At 34.2% G+C, this 6,137-nt stretch overlaps 1 long non-coding RNA gene across 1 annotated transcript; it reads right to left on the reverse strand.

The window, feature by feature from the left end:
• Positions 1-2,532: 2,532 nt before the first annotated feature.
• On the reverse strand, positions 2,533-5,921 carry LOC307165578. Its single transcript, XR_013822503.1, has 3 exons — positions 5,816-5,921; positions 5,251-5,445; positions 2,533-2,581 (listed from the first exon to the last, which is right to left on the reverse strand). It is a non-coding gene; the product is annotated as an uncharacterized lncRNA (long non-coding RNA).
• Between the last annotated feature and the right edge of the window lie 216 nt (positions 5,922-6,137).

A 6,137-nucleotide genomic window follows, 5' to 3' on the forward strand; every position in this document is an offset into this window, starting at 1 on the left:
CTTAGTAATAAACATTGTAATTACATGTACCAAAATGTAATTAACATGTAACTAAGTTATGGTACAGCCTGTACTTACAGATTGTAATTACACACATGTAATAGGCAGCTACTGTTACACATATGTAACAAGCCGAGTCTGTTACATACATGTTACAAACTTGGTACACTGTAATTATGTAAGAAAGTACTTAGTACCACACATGTACCTTAGTTTGAATTAACTCACTAGTTCACAGCTTAAATACATGCATTAGCTTCCTAATTACATTGCAATTACATAATATTACACAGGTATAAGCTACGTAAAATAAAGTGTATCAAGACTGTACTTAAGTGGACTTCATGTGTATCTACATACCTTATCCATATGTACCTTAGTTTGAATTAACTCACTAGTTCACAGCTTAAATACATGCATTAACTTCCTAATTACATTGCAATTACATAATATTACACAGGTATAAGCTACGTAAAATAAAGTGTATCAAGACTGTACTTAAGTGTACTTCATTTGTATTTACATACCTTATCCATATGTACCTTACTTTGAATTAACTCACTAGTTCACGGCTTAAATACATGCATTAGCTTCCTAATTACATTGCAATTACATAACATTACACAGGTATAAGCTACGTAAAATAAAGTGCATCAAGACTGTACTTAAGTGTACTTCATTTGTATTTACATACCTTATCCATATGTACCTTAGTTTGAATTAACTCACTAGTTCACAGTTTAAATACATGCATTAGCTTCCTAATTACATTGCAATTACATAACATTACACAGGTATAAGCTACGTAAAATAAAGTGTATCAAGACTGTACTTAAGTGGACTTCATGTGTATCTACATACCTTATCCATATGTACCTTAGTTTGAATTAACTCACTAGTTCACAGCTTAAATACATGCATTAACTTCCTAATTACATTGCAACTACAGAATATTACACAGGTATAAGCTACGTAAAATAAAGTGTATCAAGACTGTACTTAAGTGGACTTCATGTGTATCTACATTCCTTATCCATATGTACCTTAGTTTGTATTAACTCACTAGTTCACAGCTTAAATACATGCATTAACTTCCTAATTACACTGCAACTACAGAATATTACACAGGTATAAGCTACGTAAAATAAAGTGTATCAAGACTGTACTTAAGTGGACTTCATGTGTATCTACATACCTTATTCATATGTACCTTACTTTGAATTAACTCACTAGTTCACGGCTTAAATACATGCATTAGCTTCCTAATTACATTGCAATTACATAACATTACACAGGTATAAGCTACGTAAAATAAAGTGCATCAAGACTGTACTTAAGTGTACTTCATTTGTATTTACATAACTTATCCATATGTACCTTAGTTTGAATTAACTCACTAGTTCACAGTTTAAATACATGCATTAACTTCCTAATTCCATTGCAATTACATAATATTACACAGGTATAAGCTACGTAAAATAAAGTGTATCAAGACTGTACTTAAGTGGACTTCATGTGTATCTACATACCTTATCCATATGTACCTTAGTTTGAATTAACTCACTAGTTCACAGCTTAAATACATGCATCAACTTCCTAATTACATTGCAATTACATAATATTACACAGGTATAAGCTACGTAAAATAAAGTGTATCAAGACTGTACTTAAGTGGACTTCATTTCTATCTTACCTTATTCATATGTACCTTAGTTTGAATTAACTCACTAGTTCACAGCTTAAATACATGCATTAGCTTCCTAATTACATTGCAATTACAGAATATTACACAGGTATAAGCTACGTAAAATAAAGTGTATCAAGACTGTACTTAAGTGTGCTTCATTTCTATCTTACCTTATCCATCTGTGCCTTAGATTGGATTAACTCACTAGTTCAGAGCATAAATACATGATTTTTGTCATCAGCACAGTCCGCTGATATCTGCATACACTATTTGAGTGTAGCCTGTTCATGGACGAGTGATTTTTGAGTGCTAAAAAAACAAAGCATAAGGCTACAAATTAAATATACCCAAACTTTAAGTGTACCTACCCTTTGTAGCCACCTGCCTGTCAATACAAATAATGGAAATTAATGAGATGTGAGCAGATTTTTACAATTCAAAACTTTATTCTGAAGTTTTAAAAGATTGCAACACAAAAATAAAATGGCTTTTTAAACATTAAGCAAAACATATTACCGGGACTGATTCAGAAACAAATAATACAATAGCCCCAATATAAAACAACTGAAAAATAAGGGTCTTATCTATATTTATACTTGATTGGCAGAAGCTTGCCTTTCGCTTTTAGCTCTTCAATTTTAGCACGGACCTCTGGAGTCATTGATTCTGCACAACGCTTTGAATAATCTAAAAGCTTCTCTTTTTTGAGATTAAATGGTGGGAGGCTCTTTAAAAATTTTGGAGCTGCCATTGTAATTTCAGCCAGGGGAGCAGACAGAGCCAGTGTGTTACGATCCACACCTACAGTTTTGAAGGCCTTATTCATGCTCCCCTGACTCTTGTAAGCCTTCACAACTTTGTGGTACCGACGTACCACATCGTCAATTGTGCGAGCTGCAAAGAAAACAAGAAAAACAGAATTATAAGCCATTTACTTTAAACTGACTAGAATAGGACTGAAAGTATATATTAAATAGCATTGCTTACTCCCACCCAATTGTCATAGGCAGCATTGTAAATGATCACAGTACAGACAAGAATCAAGTCTGTGTCATATAAACTGCCAGCCAAACAACTTGCTTATCTACATGCATTGAAAAAATATATTTATTCAATGTTGTTTAATATACGTAAACCTATTTATTAAATGTTATCCACATGAGAGTTTCTCCTCATGAAAGACTGTGGATCTGTGGAATGTGGAACTGTGATAAGATGATTGACAGGGCAGTTTAAACGGTGACAGGATGCACATAACTAAGCAACAGAGCTGTCTGTTAAAGATGATGAAGTATTATGTCCCAAAGCTGGATACTACTACATGCCTCTCATACATACTCTAATGCAGGGGTACTCAAGTTCAGATGCCAAGGGGGCCACATTTAAACCATATTAAATGTGAAGGGCCACAAATTACAACTTGCATCGTAAAACTTTATTTATGACAATATTTACAGTTTTTACTAGAAATTCAGTTTATTACCTATCTTGCTAGGTAAGTCTTGCTAGTCTTTCTACTGAATAGTCAACTGAATACTGTAATACTGAACATAAAATTAAAATAAAATTTTATTTGGATAATAATTTTCTTGCGATATTAATGAGTTCATACTCAGAGTATTAAAAAACCTTGCTAGGTAAGTCTTGCTAGTCTTTGTCCTATTTAAAGTAGGCTAATACTGAACATGGAAATAAAAAATATGGAACAAAAAGTGGATTAACAGTTTTCTAGCAATATTAATTATTAATATTAAGCAAAAAAAAAAAAAAAAAGAGTTCATATTCAAACAGAGTTCATTTTTTTTTTTTTTCCAAAACGCAATAAATCCATCATTTTTTCCCCCCAAAACGCTATAAACGCTTTTTTTGTTTGTATTTTTAAAAAAGTCTTTTGTCTTTTATTTTTCGTGTTTGCATTTATGAGGAAAAAACAATGTTACGTGACAGTTCTCCATTACGGACGTGAGCGGCACTAAAAGACTTTCAAACTTTCACGGAGACCTCAAACAGAAAGCACAAACCTTTCTTTAAAAATGGCGTTTATCGCGTTTTGGAAAAGAGCTCTTCATATATTATCTTTATATTTTCAATATTTAACAATTATTGATTAGGCCTATAATATATATAGGCAATTAGCCTACATCAAATGTTCAATTATTTATTATATGTTTTCTTTAGATGACATTATACAGGGTCGCAACTTTTAAGTTTGTCAGAATTCGCTCAAAAGCAGCTTTGATCAGTTTTTCATGCGAGCCGTGCCCCGTTCCGAACAAAACTGCCGGTTATAACTGGAGGTTTTGCAAGTGTGTCGCGAACTCATCACTGCCGTGCTGACAGCTCGTAATTGTAATGGGAGCGCTTTTTGCTACTGTTTATAACCCATTGACACTTTGAAAATAAGTTTTGTTTTTATGAGGATCATCGGCCAATTACACATTGCAGTAGAGATGCGCGGATCAGCTCTAACGTCACCCGAATCAGCTGTGAAAGTGCGCAGCTCTGAATGCACGAGCTATGCATAGCGTGCCGCACACACAAGTTGCCTGACAGTTTTACCGTTTGTTTTGCTATTGTTGCGCTTAGCAAGTTAATGGTACATTTCGGAGATATCAAGTAGCTAAAGTCTCACTAAACATTTCACACACATCACAATGACGATGATGAATGTTATTTTTTATTAATCTACCAACGGATTATCGACCGTTCGCAATATACATAGATAAAAATCAAACTGTCTAATATTCGCGTATACTTTTGAGCTCAAATTATAAAAAAAGTGCGTTCATCTTTTGCATGACGCGGGCCATCAAATTAATGCCGATGGGCCGGATGCGGCCCGCGGGCCGCCTGTTGAGTATCTGTGCTCTAATGTATGTACTTTTTCCTCACAAAAGGAGTATACTTTTAGGGTGTAGTATATGAAGGCGAATTGAGATTGGTTGAATTTAGTATTGAATTGGGTGTGTTCAATGAGGACATGTGAAATGTACTGTACAGTGTTGGGGGCTACAAAAACAGGGGTTGGGAACCACTGCAGGTAAGAACAGCAGGATTCTATCAATAGTAAAAAAATGAAAAATAAAAAAAAATATTATTAGGGATGGAGCTAAACTCTACAGGCCCACCAAAGTCAGATTTGAAGAACACTGTTATCCAGTATGTGCACTCTACTGTGAACTGCCCTGTCTGCTGGCTAATCTACTGCAGGCTATCCCATTATTTCTGAAGATAAACAAGAAACATGTGAGGTAAGCCCAACAACATTCTAGCAAATTGCATAGTTACAAAACATTCTTAGAATCACAATCATGACTCTTTTACACATTTGTATTTAATCATTGTATCTTGTTATTGATGTATGATGTAAATTTGATGTTAATTGAAATAGTCTTATGTATTCATTTACTAAATATAATAAGACGTTGGCAAGCCTAGGAAGGTGTGCCAAGGGATAAACATTTCAAATGATAAGTGTCCCTAATAGTAGTTATTCCTGTTAGAAAAAAAAAAGGTAACACTATGGCCCTTAATTGCAAAATGGTTGCCAAACACAACAGTACCTCTCGCCATTGCCAGAGGATGACAGTGCTCCTTTTTACTCTTCTTGCGGGATTTCTACATTTTGGAGAACGAAGAGGATGAAAGTGAGGAGCTTGAGGTGGATTTGAAGGTGGAGCTGGAGGTGGAGCTTGAGCTGGAGCTGGAGGTGGAGCTGGAATCATCTGAATCACGGGATTTGTACTTTTTTGACTTCCCTGCCCCCCCCACCCAAAAAAACAAACAAAAAAACATCACATTATAACAATTTACTTTTTGTGTGAACTGGTTTTCATTTGTATTCAAGTGCCTTCAGTTCACACCATAAATAAGCCTCAACTGCCAGTAATTTTTTTTGTTTTGTTTTTTACTGTGGATGTATTTTAAGCTTTGGCATCTGCTATCTCCTGACAAAGAACTAAAGTTTGAAAAGAAATGGGTAATCAAATTGTCCTATATATTTTGACACTTGACAGACTTTGCAAAAATGACTTATTTTAAAATCAGCCCCATCCTGTTGTCGCAAAGCAGTTCTACATTTCATTCCGCTAACATCTTAACAGACCTCACCCAGCCATAGTCACCAACCTGTTCTTGCCCTCAATTTTTTCTTCAAAATGTCAATTTCCTCATGCATTTTCTTAATTTTTTTCCGCAGTCTTTTATTTTTCTTCAGCAACTTCAGGGAGCTGGTTTTATCTGCAATCAACAAAATATTCAATGTAGAGTTAAGGCATATTTATGAAGCACTTAGATTTCCACTTTAACCAAAGCGCTAAATAAGATTTCAATAGGAGATAAAAAAAATGTAACAAATAAATAAACAAATGTTATTTGACAATACCATTTTAACATAAGATAAAAAAGCATGATGTTAAAAATAATCTACTAAATTAAAATCAGTGACATT

Source organism: Squalius cephalus, assembly GCF_949319135.1.
Source record: "Squalius cephalus genome assembly, chromosome: 10".
Classification (NCBI taxonomy): Eukaryota; Metazoa; Chordata; class Actinopteri; order Cypriniformes; family Leuciscidae; genus Squalius; species Squalius cephalus.